Source organism: Cyanistes caeruleus, chromosome 3, assembly GCF_971803275.1.
Source record: "Cyanistes caeruleus chromosome 3, bCyaCae1.hap1.1, whole genome shotgun sequence".
NCBI classification, from domain to species: domain Eukaryota; kingdom Metazoa; phylum Chordata; class Aves; order Passeriformes; family Paridae; genus Cyanistes; species Cyanistes caeruleus.
In genome coordinates, this window is record NC_141703.1 from 35,805,754 (window position 1) to 35,819,172 (window position 13,419).

General features: G+C 38.0%; 1 long non-coding RNA gene across 1 annotated transcript; it reads right to left on the reverse strand.

Moving 5' to 3' along the window:
• Positions 1–4,788: 4,788 nt before the first annotated feature.
• Positions 4,789–13,070, reverse strand: LOC111922751 (uncharacterized). The gene is made up of 3 exons (XR_002860701.2): positions 13,018–13,070; positions 9,187–9,365; positions 4,789–8,225 (listed from the first exon to the last, which is right to left on the reverse strand). It is a non-coding gene; the product is annotated as an uncharacterized LOC111922751 (long non-coding RNA).
• Between the last annotated feature and the right edge of the window lie 349 nt (positions 13,071–13,419).

Sequence of the window (13,419 nt, forward strand, 5' to 3'; positions counted from 1 at the left end):
TTCTGTATCCCTTGCAACCCCTGCTCCTAAGGAATCTGAACAGGAAAAAAAGGCCATGGTACAGCCAGAGATGTGGTGGGTTGTCTTCCAGGACAGACTTAGTGGTGTCTAGAGGAGGTATGATGTGAGAGACTTAGGGAGATGACAGGAGGGACAGGAGAGCTGCATGCACCGGCATCAGGTCTATGCTGCACTCTGACACTTCCATTAAGGGAGCTAAGATGCTCACCGTGCTTTCCAGTCAGGCAACACACATCATCTGTTTCAGGCAGCTGCACATCAGATCACTCATACAGCCCAGGGAAAGGAAAAGAACACTGTGTGACCTGGCTGCAGACAAGAGAAAAATTTTGAATGACCCAGAACAGTTATGTGCATTGAATATGTTCTGATTTGATGGTAAAAGATACCTTTGAGGGCTCTGGAGATCTTCTAGATTAAGATTGCCCACTTTTTCTCATGCTTGATGCAGGTACCAAGTCTGAAACTTCTCATCCTATTTTAAGGCCACACTGATGCCTAGGGAAGGACACGTATGCTGGGACAGCAGTGGAGGCTGGGCCAAGTGATGGTGGAGTTCATGAACTTCCTGAAAGACAGTTGGGGAAAGAAAAGTGTATAGGACATATAGAACACACTTGCTGATGTTAAGGAGCAAGCCATGAAACATCCTTTAATGATGAGAGCCAGGTGATATTCAGAAAGATCACTCAGTTACTTGGTGATTCAGGAAGATTTGCCCCAGTTGTCTGAAATTATGCCTAGGGAAATAATCTGGTGATGCAAAAGACAGTTTCTAGAGTGAAGATAAGTTTTTGTGGCAACACAACCAATGCCAGATAAAGCACTTTCATTTAATAGATGAAATCACAAAGTTTATTGGAGTAATTTGGAGTTCAGGCTACCTGGAGCCACTTTGTTCTCCATCATGTCCCCACAATGTAGGGGCAGAAATTGTATGCCAGCTTTCTTTTAGCTAATGATCTGAGTGTGAATTTGAGTTTGGTCTAACATAAACAAACTCATCTCTCATCTCTCCATAAATCCTAACTGTCTACAATATTAATAATGGACAAAAGAGCTGCTATTACTGCTCAACTCCCTTTTCACCAAGCAATAACTTATCCAAGAAGGTGGTCAAAAATGTATGACCCACGAGAAAGGATTCCCTCTGAGCATACCATGTGATTTAAAGGGGTAATAACATCTGATATCTTGGCATTTCATGGATGACCTTTGACTTGATTGCTCAATGCTTCATTTTTGGTGAAGCATTTACAGATATGCATAAAAGGAGAAGTGGATGTCAAACTGAAAGAAAATAAAGTATTGCATTCACTTCACTAACATATAAACAATCTTCTGGAATTTGAGGCAGATCAGAATCACGTCCCTAGAAATCTGGAAGATACCAAAGTAGGCTCTGAAAATAATGACTTTATGAAATATATTATGCTTAGGGCTTTTGGGATGTCACTGATAGGAACTACAAAAAAGAGGATAATTCTTTTCTACCTTCTGCCATATAGGGAGAGGTTTATCTGTCACATTCTAACAGGGTCCATCCAGCATCTCTAAAAAGACTTCATTAGAAAGGGTTTTTCTTGTTGAGATGTAATACTGTTACACAAAAGACACAAAAGACTTCTCTTTTCCCTTCTAACCTTAGTGAATGGCAGCCAAATAATTCTGATCCAACTGGGAATCAGCAAGAAAACAACCATACAGAGAGAAAACACACAAACAAGTGTGCCGGTATGGACCAAAGTGTTGCATATCTCAAAACCCATATAATTTCCATTTGGAGGGGTTTTTTTGTGTTTGGGGGTTTTCTTTTAGCAATGGATGAATGAACAAACCAAAAGCCTTGATGGGCAGATTAAGAGTTGAAATGGAAAAGGACAGTAATGTTAAGATGAGTTAAAAGCTCTTTTTGACCCTATCCTTAACACCATCTCCCCAAATGCTTCCCCTGTGAACTTTTTGTGTTGTATTCAGTTTGCTGAAATAGGGGATAGAGAGGCCAAGCCAAGGATCTATCCCGCTTCATTGAGTAAAGCTAGCCTACCAGGGAAGGTGATGGGTTAGAAGTTAATACAAATGACAGTTCTAAGACAAAGTTAGCCAGCGCCTTCCTGTGGAGCCCAGTGCCAAGAAGGGGACCCCTGCTGATCCCACTTCTTTACATTTCCTTTTGCTCTCCTTCCCCTTATCTATGGGTCCTGTCGTGCCAGGCCAGGGGATCCTTATTAAAATACAATGCACTGTCACTAATAGAAGTGAGCAAAGCCTCATTAGCACAAGGGTTAGAAGAGGACTAGCTCTAATTACACCTTACTTGCAAGGGACAATCAAATGAATAGATAAACTATTCAAGAGAGAAGTCAACTTTTTTCCTTGCATTTGGCCAAGAGTGGTTTTCTTTTATATATTCCTTTAAAAGGAATTGAATGCTTCTAATGATTAGTTCTTTTCCTACAGAGATTCTTGTAGCTCTTGGTGTCCACCAGAGGACATTTAAGTTGGCTGGGTGGGTGGCTAAGGGGCTGCATTCATTCCTGTGTTTGCCAGCAAAGGCACACTCTACAACATGGGCACCTCCCATCGAAGATACATCTGGGAAGGGGTAAAACATTCATTCAGATCCATCACACAGGAGCTCTTCTTTCCCTGAGAACACAGCTGGTGACCAAATTGCCCATTGCAGTGTTTGGAGTGCAGTTGTTACAACGCAGGAATATTACTGCCTCTCCTTTGGGCAGATATACCAGGACAAAAAGATAAAAAAAATAAAAAGTAGAAAGGTAATAAGCACTGTGGGTCAGAGATGTGCCTTAAAAATGGGGACAGTAATTTTCATCTCTTTGGTTTCACTTTCTAGCCTCCCTGAAAGGCTGGACTTAAGAGCACAGGCATAAAGTGGTGTGAAGTTAACAATTTTTTGAGGTAAGACAATTTTTCAAAATTTTGTGGGAAGTTCTTCATATTTTGCAATCTCTACAAAAATTTTCATATTTTGCTATGCATTATAGTCCAAATTTTAAGGTCACTTTTTATCAGTAAAATCCCCTACCAGTAGGTCCTGGGTGATCTGGCTCCGAGTTCCCAAGCAACATCCAAACTCTCGTAAGTTTTGTCTTTAAAGATTCTTTGTTGTTGTTGCAGGCTCTCTTATCCCTACAGAAACACTTATCAGACATCTGCACTACATTTGCCATAAGATATACACTTGAAATGCATTTTCTAGGCACATAGTTTGTTACCTTGGTATGACACACGATAGTTATCAACCTTATGTAAAGTTTTTATAACAGAAGTAATTTGCCAGGATGTGCAGGTTTTATGACCTGCCATTAGTAGGTGAATTTATCAGAGCAGATGTTACAAAATTACAACATCAGAGTCGTACTGCAAGTATTTTGGAAGTTTGTGGATCAAACCAGTGGTCCATCTCATCTATCTCTTTTTCTCTGACAGTGCACTTTACTGGTTGTAAATGCAAAAGGGGAGAGTTTTTCTGAGTCTTATCCATCACTCCACCGTTGGTTTATGCTGTGCTATCACATCCTCTGTGCACAGGGTCAGACCACCTTCTTTCATCTAATTTAGGAAGCCTACAGATGGGTTTTCCTAAGTGCAGCTAAGAAAAACCACTGCAGCAAAAAGGGTGAAAATACAATAGCCACAACCCCCTTTCACTGATTTATAAACTGCTGGCTACATGAAAGGAAGAGCACTGTTTTCCTTTTGCAGCCCTGCTTTGACACAAAAAGAGAGGAATCTCCTCTGTGTTCCCACCTTTTTTCTGCTCCACCATTGTGCCAGTACTAGCCACCAGTTTTTCTGTTAAAATGTAGCCTAGTTTTTAGACAGAATTATGAGAGGTGGAGTTTTGTTTTATTCTTATTCTAATGTGAAAATGATGAGACTTTTTTCCCAAAATGAAAAAAATTCTGCAGAATATTCAAATCTTCTGACTACCCATGTTAGAAAAAATTTAAAATCTCATTAAGGGTGTTTTATAGAAAACAGCTGGTTTGGATTTTTTTAAGAAAACGCTATAAATAATAATTAGTCATAGATTAGTTTTTGGATAATAAAAGATTTTTCTTTGTAAAAGTTGTCTTTTTGGCCAATCTCATCTGTAAAGATGTCCCGTGGTTCTCAAATTCAGTGGGCACAACACATATAAATGTTTGAGTGGATCTGATGCAAATATTTATGGAGCAACACCTTACCAGTAAATAGAATTCTCTATATAAAGACATGATTGCACTAGGACTTCAATCAGCTGGTTTAACACTACTTCTAGAGAGAATGGGTGACAGCCATGAAAGCAGTTAGTAACCACAGCAGAAAATGTGTCATATATCCTTTAATGAAGTCCCCAGCATCTTCAGGATCTAGATCCACCTGCAGCTAATGCAGAACAACTCCATGCAGTGCCATCTCCAATGACCCCTGCAATCTAGCTATTAATTACTTATTCAAAATATCATTTCAACCTATATCAGAAATTATGGCCCCTTTTTTAGTAGGAAAATTTCATATTTTTTATAATATCATTATAAATACATGATTTATGGAATTTTTCCTCTTTTCTATTTTGTGTGTTCATATTGAATTCTTTCTTTGTGCTAATGCTTAATGAAAAAAGCCCAAAACCAAATCCATGAAAGTTAAACTTAATGCAACAAATAGTAAAACTTGTTTGAACCCAAAACTATGGATAACTGCATCAGCTGGAACCTTTAGATGGCAAAATATTCATAATGAAAGAGTCCAAAGTGAAATTATTTTTCTTTAATTATATTTATATTAAATTCAGCTGAATGGTATACAATTAAATCAGATTAATTATGTCTGAAAAATAAGGTCTGAACACAACCAGTCTTGAAAACAGGGGAAGATAGATAACAAAAGGATTCATTGTTGTTCAAGTAATTAGAACATTCTTTCAAGTGTTTGTCAATATGAAAGGTAATTTGCACAGTATATTTTCTAACAAAAGCCAGAATATGATTCAAACAAAGGGCTTGGTCTTTAAACAATAGTCTATTAAACATCCTTCTGCAGAAAAAGTTAACTTTTCAGTGTTAGGGTGGGTTTTTTTTCTTTCAGGAGAGATTCACAGCTGTTGTATATTAGCCTCATACTGTTGATATGACAGGTTCTGACTGTCACAGCTTTGAAGAGATTGATACATCTAGCTGAGAAAGCTGATACTTTTCATTAAAGTGTTAATACAAAAGACATCCTTTATTTCATGTATTATTTTAGAATCTTTATTTTCCTTGTAATTTTCCCTAGGTCTCTTTGATATTTTTGCTGCCATCAAGAATAAAGAGTTGGAACAGAATGTTAGTACTTCTGAATCAGTATCAGTCTACAATGATCTTTAAAGGCATAAGGAAGAGATTCAAGTGCCTTAAATTCCATTAGATGTCAATTAGAATATAGAAGTTTTCAATAATTGCTAGGGAAACTCAGCACTGCAGTACCTCATCTGAAAAGCAGAAATAGTATCTTTCTTATTTATTTTTTTATCACTGTTATTATTGGTAATACTATCTTTTAGTGATGTCAAATCTACCTCCACTCTTTCCAAACTTGGGAAGGTGTCTCACATTTGGATTTATAAGTCAAAAAATTGTAAAGAAGAGAGCAGAAAAAATTGCCCGTTTTTATTTTTAGAAGAATCCTCAGAAATCTCAGTGAGGTTATAATGCTGCCATATCTTACTGCTTTTCTCTAGGTTGGTTTCAAAATTGGTAACTGCAGGAATAAGTTGACCTTACCTTGCAAAAAAAGCCCTCTAAAAATGGCAGTGAAAAAAAAAAAAAAAGCAAAACTCTTTGTCACATAGTCTAAAACATCAGGTCTGAGTAGCAGGAATCATGACACAGGAAGAAAGCAAACAGTTCAGATCCTAAAAATATCTTTTGTCGTCCACTTTGCTGTGGTCTTATTATAGCTGAAGCAACAGACACTGTATTTTTTCCTCTATAACCTTTAGCTTAATAACTGTCTGTAAGGACTTCCCTTAAATGCAAATGTACTCTGCAGCAAAAGTCATATCCCTATGCTATGTTACACACTGTAAATCCAGAAGAAAGCTATGATAACCTATGAAACCTATATCCATTAAAAGGCACAGAAAACAAAGGAAAAATCAGGCCTAGAGTATTAGTAAGTTGAGTAATATTTCTATAGCTTTCATTTTTCACTATAAATGAAGTGGTGTACACAAAACCCAGAAAGTGGTGGGTTTTTTTCAGTGAAGTCTTAAAAGATGTATCAAATTATTGCATTTTCCGTCTGAAATGGAATCTATTCCCTTCTGGTTTTATTTGTCACTAGAAGTATGCAGCAGAGATTGAAAATTTTACACCTCCTTTTCAGGAGATCTAACACAGCTGATATAATTAGTATCTCCTTCACTTATCAAATAAAAACATAGGCTTTACTGTGCAAGTCCATGCTTGCAAATTTGTTTGCACATAGAGGTAATTTACACCACAAAGAAAGTAAGCATGGGAGTATCCCCGGAGCTGGATGTATCTAGTGGGTGCCTTTGAAGGGGACACAGGACCAGGAGGCAGGAGCATCCCAGCCCTCCCCAGTTGTCAGCAGACCGTAGCTTTTGCTGACATGCAGCAAAAATGTAAATCCCTCTTCATGCCAGACACAGAGGTGGAACAGTGCAAAGGTTATAATTTCTTGCGCTACACATGTCGTTCTCCAGTTACATTAAATCCTGCTCAGTTGTCATTAACTGTTTGTCCAGGGCTGACTCACGCTGAGAAATAAGGCAGAACAAAGGAAAGCAGTACAGTTAAAATTAGATATAAGAAAGATGAGTCAAACTACTGTACTTCAGTAGTATTAGTGTGAAAAGCATTCTCCTTATTATAATGGTTTCCTGACAACCCCAAATAAATGGAGCCCCTAATTTGGATTTTTCAATTCTTCAGTGCAGATAAAGGGAATAGGCCATAAATATTCCATTCAGTTGCTTTCAAAATGGGATGAAAAATCAGGGTACAGGCATGCAGAGACATGGAAAGGACAATTTTTCAGGCTTCGTAAGTCAACCAGGCTCACTGAAGGCACAGTGGACCCAATCTGATTAATTGCTGCAGCCTCTTAGATCCCATAAACCTCCTGTAAGCCTTTTCTCACCCCTTCCCCACAGATTTCACTTGGTATTTGGATGCTGGAAGGGCATGTACCAGAGAAGCCCGGGAACTGCATATTTGCTTGCAAAGACAAATTTGACGGCTGTCTTGTGGATTTTCTGCCACACGTATGAGATGCCTCAAAAAAAGCCACATTCTTCCCATCAAGTGCTACAATTGTTTTCCATGGTAAGCATTGTTGTACAAGGACTTATGGAAGCTACAGGGAAAGGAATTATAAAAGAGAGAGGGTGATTTTTTTTTCATGGTTTTGTATTTTGTCTTTTCTTTTTTTTTTTTTAATTCTAAGTAAATATTTGTCTTTACTGGATGACAGAAAAGAAAGACTATATCAAAATACCATAGACTTGGAGTCCTACCTGGCCTCTAAATCAACTCAGTCATTATCTTTAACCTTATCAATATCCTGAATGTCAGCTGAGCAAGGCAGATAGAAAATTTCAGTAAACAGAGCAGGGAACAACAGGGAGGATGTGGTAATCTAAATCAGAAATCAATCATCCAAGAAGCTTTTTCAAATGGAAAAGAAAAAAAAAAAAAAAGGCAATCAACTGTCAGCCATTCTCCCCCCAACAAAAAAAAAAAAAAAGGTTTTTTTCCTCTGTGTCCCTTTCATGTGCACCACAGTGTTTCTGCAAACAAAAATAATAAGGGCTCTCAGGTCCTTCAAACAAAGTGAAACATAATCCCTTCATGGAGAGAGCATCAATAAATGAATGGAGTTCCTTGGTTTGTTTGGAAGAGCAGTATCAGCTATGCTTGGGGATCTTAATAATACTCTTATTAAGAACCAGAGCAGTTGAGTTGATTTATTTTTCCTGTAACACCTGAAGCAACAAAAGTCCAGTGAGAGTGCAAGCAATGGTTTTACTTAGGTCAGACTTTGAAAATCATTTTCCTTCTTTGGCAGCAGCCTGTCAGTCAAGCTCCACAGGAGAGGAAAGGGTCATCTTGCCAATGTAATTTCTGAGAGGAAAGAAATGGAGCTGCATGTTACAGAGGTATTAATACGCCATTGAGAACAACCTGCAAGAAAAAAAAAAATCTGATTTATTAGCTTCCAAATTACCTTGAGAATTTCATTTTCTTATCATAGCCACAGCCTGTACTCTTAACAGTTGAAAAATCCAGATGCCTGGTTTTGTATTTTTTTAAACTTTCTTGCTTATCTAGAGGTACAGACTTTTAAGGCAGGAACACTGTATAGCTAATTGTTTTGAGCTGTTCTCACACAATTGGAAGTTGCTTGAGCTGATGGACATTATTACAGTACAAAAAAAAACCCCACAGACCAAACCTCTAGCTAGTTAAAGTAATACAACTTCTTTAAAATTAAATCAGTCCTCTCTTATATCTACCAGCTAAACAGCAGGGTCCTGATTTTTGAAACACGCAGTTATTTAAACTGAGTGCCCAAGTAAAGTTCATCACTACAAAATGCAGTAAGTTGCACATTAAACATAATAAATTAGGGAAAGCTTACTGCTTGGCATCACCTCCTGAAAAATGCAAAATTTTGGAAACTGAGTGTAACTTACAGGGGAATAATATTTATCAATCTAACTTCCAGAAACTCAAAAGAATAATATAGCACCAAGCCATTAATAGCTCAGCTAATCTTCTCTCACTCTTCACATATGCTTTCAGTGACTCTACTACAAGAAATTTTAGTTCTACAAATTTAATGTTTATTTAATTCTTTATTTATTTAATTCAAGTTATGTGTCTTCATAAGCAATGCCTACTAAGCATCACTGTGACAAATATAATTCAAAGAAATTCCAAAAAAAGCATTAATTTGTCTAAAATCCTATGGCCTATTTGGGATTTGGTAGAGAACACAGGCTGGTGTCTCTCGTGTCTCTGGTTCAGTTTCTGTAAATATGTGCAATATGTGGGCCACTACCAAATTTTTTTGGTTTTCACTACACTGCAAAACCAACTACTGTATTCTAACATCTGGAAACTAGGTTATTTGTAAAGATACCTTGATTCAGTCACAAGTGTATGTTGCACATCTGCATGGAAAAGAACACCCCACAGGATTCTCTCCCTCTAACAGCTTTGCAACCTCTGAGTCTTCACAGCTTGCTCTCAGTTCCTTCTTACAACATTGCTTCACCAGGCTTGAGTGATCTGAATATTTCAATTCAGGAAGCAACATTTCTGAAAGAGCAAAATTAACTGCAGTTTAAGTAATATATATAAAGATTCAGTACATAACTGGGGAGATCCCATCTGTTCCTCAGTAAATTATTTTCCAAGAAGCTCATTCTCAAAACTACTATTTTCTGAAAGAAAAAGATGGTTTTCTGTTTATAAAGAGATCTCTTCCACAGTCACAGGTAACTCAAGATAATGCTACACCTATGGCTGGTTTGAACATCTGCAAGGTAATGTGTTTCCAGAAATAACTATTTGTCATTGTTTCAACCCTGATACATAGGTCATTATTGAGTTTCTCTCGACTGTTCACCTTTACAGCATATGTCCTTTTATTTTAGGTTGTAGCTAAGGATAAATAAGAAAAACAATAACATTGGGATGATCAGCTCTTTGGAGTAGGTATTTTTTGAGTTACAGTTTATAAGATCAGCCACAGAATAAAATAAACAGTGTAGTTTGGGGCTGTGGATTGGATTTTTGTTCCTGGAAATTCCTAGAGAACTGGGCTTTGATTAATAACGCAACACTCACATAATTTTAGCAGGTAAGCCTTCCATAATACCCCAAAACAAATCAACTAGATTTTACATAAAAATTCTATAAACTCCTCCAAAACTATTAAAATAAAAAGATATAGCATAGTTCTTAACAATGAGCATTGACAAAGCTAATTATAGTACAACACAAACAGCCATTTGCATACCTGAGAAATCTCAATTTAATCTAATTACATGTGTCTTAATTATCACCAAATTTATTCTGTATTTAATATTAGTAGTCCTGAATCTTTTAGTCCTTAGGTGCTTACTGCCACTTGAAAAACTAACAGTCAAAATGTTTGAATCTGAGAACATATGGGTCATGAACATGAAAATTTTTTATCTATGAAAGCTTCCAAAAGAAATCATCACTTCAAGTGAGTATGTTGTGAATACAAGTATTCAGTGAATACTTGACTACCTAAAACCCCATAATAACTATATTGCTAAAGGAAAAATGTTGTACACTTGTTAATACCTGTCCTACTTTTATAAGCCTATCATTTTGAGCTCTAACAATTGTATACACAAATTTAACAAGTGAAAAAGTCTGTACCACCCTTTGTGTAACTATTTGGGATCATTTTATACTTTGGTAACCATACATTATTTCCCAAGCCGTCTGCGTCAGCAATTCTGTAGACCTTCTATAATTGCCATGTTAATAATTTTGAGTCCAGAGATGTAGTATTTGATTGAGGCACTCCTTCAGTTTGGCTACCATTTATGGATTAATCACATTGTTTTCTCATTTTGCAGTATGCACACAATGGACCATAACGTAGAATTAAAAGGCGAGACAAAAACTAGTTCTTCAGTAGCAAAATTTGTTCTTTTGTCAAGGGTTGAGCTTGGCTGGACACCAGGTGCTTACCAAACCCTTCTATCACTCCCTCCTTCCCAGGCTCAATTTCAGTCCTGGTTTTCTCTACCTTCTTCCCCCCATCAGCAGAGGGGGACAGAGAATGGGGACTTTGCTCAACTCATCACACCTCATTTCTGTCTCTCCTTTCTCCTCAGGGGGAGGACTCCTCACACTCTCCCCCTGCTCCAAAGTGAGTTCCTTCCTGTAGATGGAAGTTCTTCACAAACTTTTCCAACATGAGCTCTTCCCATGGACTGCAGCTCTTCATGAACTCCTGTGTGTGTCCTTACCACAAAGTGCAGTCTCTTAGCAACAGGCTACACCAGCATGGGCAACCCGAGGGTCATGAGTCCAGACAGCAAACCTGCTCCAGTGCAGGCTCCTCTCTTCCTGCCAGGACTCTGCTGCACCACAGGCTTCCCATGGGGGTCACAACTTCCTTTGGGCTTCCCCCTGCTCTGACACACTCCACAGGCTGAGTATATGCTCCACTGTGAACCTCCATGGGCTGCAGAGCCAGAGCTGCCTCTCCATGATCTTCACCATGAGCTGCAGAGGAATCTCAGCTCCAACACCTGCAGCAGCTCCTCCCCCTCCTTCTTTACTGACCTTGGTGTCTGCAGAGTTTTCTCTTTTACGTAGTCTCACTTCTTTTTCCAGGTGTCATTGCTGTTGCAGTTTTTCCCCTTGTTAAATCTGTTTAACAAGTACCAGAGGAACTACAGCCATTGCTGACGGGCTCGGGCTTGGCCAGAGGCAGGTCCATCCTGGGGCTGGCTGGCATTGGCTCCTTTAGGCATGAGAAAACTTCTGGCAGCTTATCACAGTAGCCACCCCTGCAGCCCCCCACTACCAAAATGTTGCCACGCAAACCCAGTACATCTTTGCACTCTCCACGCGTGGCCATATGGACACACAAAAGCCTGAAGCAAAAATGATCAACTGCTATTGAAGATCTAACACTGACTGCCAGCAATAAAAGTGCTCCCTGGACAGACAGCAATAATAAAAACCATCCACCATTCAGGGTCCCTCTAGCTATTGCTTTTAAAGGTAATTGCTGCATCTGCTTCTTGAGGTAGTTTAAAACCAATGTAAAGATTTTGTTTCTGTCCCACTGAATGACAAGCAGCTCTGAGTAAGAAGTGAAAGGGTGTTGAACACAGCTATAACTGGAGTGCACTACCAGGTCAGAAGTGAAGGCAGAAACAGCTGCTTTTTCAATAGACTCATCAGAGCTACTCCATGCTAGCTGCACTTGCCCACAAGACTCCAGCACAGACTATTGTGTTGTGTGTTTTTTTGCTGTGGGAACTTCACTCTTAAGAAACAAATGGACTGGCTTAACTATTAAGTGTCAATCAAACTGACTATAAGGGCAGAGAGGGGGGGGAACAATTTTTAAAATGTAATTATCTTTCATCCTGTGATTGTTCTGTGCATTTGTGTTGCCTCATTTAAGTCAATGAACTTCTGGTAAGAAGAGATGTATTTTTTCCACCTTATTTATACATTGTAGTGGCACTAGCAACAACCTCTGTTTTTGCATGAAGTTTTATAGTCCTCTGATTATCTCTCCTATACAGAAGGTGATAACTGTCATAATCTTCTATGCTATATCTATGTCCACTGATTTTACATCAAATTACTTGTTCAGATTCTGGATGAAACAAAACAATTGTTTTGTTAGTTTGTTTGGCAATACAGCTGTTCTGTAACAGTTTTTAGATGTAAATAAAAATATAGACCTGTTGGTAATTCTTCATTTTCCCTCTATTATTCAGACAGTAACATTGGTCTTAATAAATACTTTTTCCTCTCTGTTTATCTCCTTAACCTAATGCCCTAGAAATAAGATTGCCTTACCCAGAGATAGAGGGAACATCCAGGATTGTCACCTAACCATGGAACCTATTTCACATTTCATTGGTTGTGTGAATGAGCTGTGAAAATTGCTTCCTGTTTCTCTAAAGCATCAGGACAGTGGTTTGCATGGGAAAGATTTCTTCTGTTTATGTGAAGTAAAACTCATCCACTGAGTTAATTTCAAAGTCTTAAAATTGCCTTGCGTCTTGTTAAGTCTGACCAAATCTATTCTGCCCTGTGAATACACATTCCCTATCAGAGGCACTATGGTTACCTCTTGTATACAGCAATCTATTTGTAAAAAAAGAAAGAAAAATTTAAAACAAAAATCACAAAAACTCACAAAAACCAACCAAATAAGAAAACACACAGATTAACTCACTCTTTTCTCGTAAGCATTGTCTTGGCTTTCCCAAACTGAGAGGAAGAAACTTTCAGTGTATAAAGGAACACTTGTACAAGGACAGTCTGTTTTTAAAATAATCTGGTTTTGGCTAACATGAAACACACAGGAGAAAAAAAGCAAAGCAGCTCGAGCAACAGTGGTGGGAGCCTAATTCTGAAAGCTAAGTTAAGCTCTTTTCGTCCTTTTTTCTACTAACATCCCTCCATTTCACTGAGAAAATAATCAGGTTTGAAAGTACCTAGTAAACCTGGGAATATTCAAAATTAGTGAAATGTAAAAACACAGATTGTATTTAAGTCCCTGAAACTGTCTATTACCATGAAAACTATGGTATGTATGGACTGTGAATTTACCTGTTTAGGCCTTTCAAATTAACTA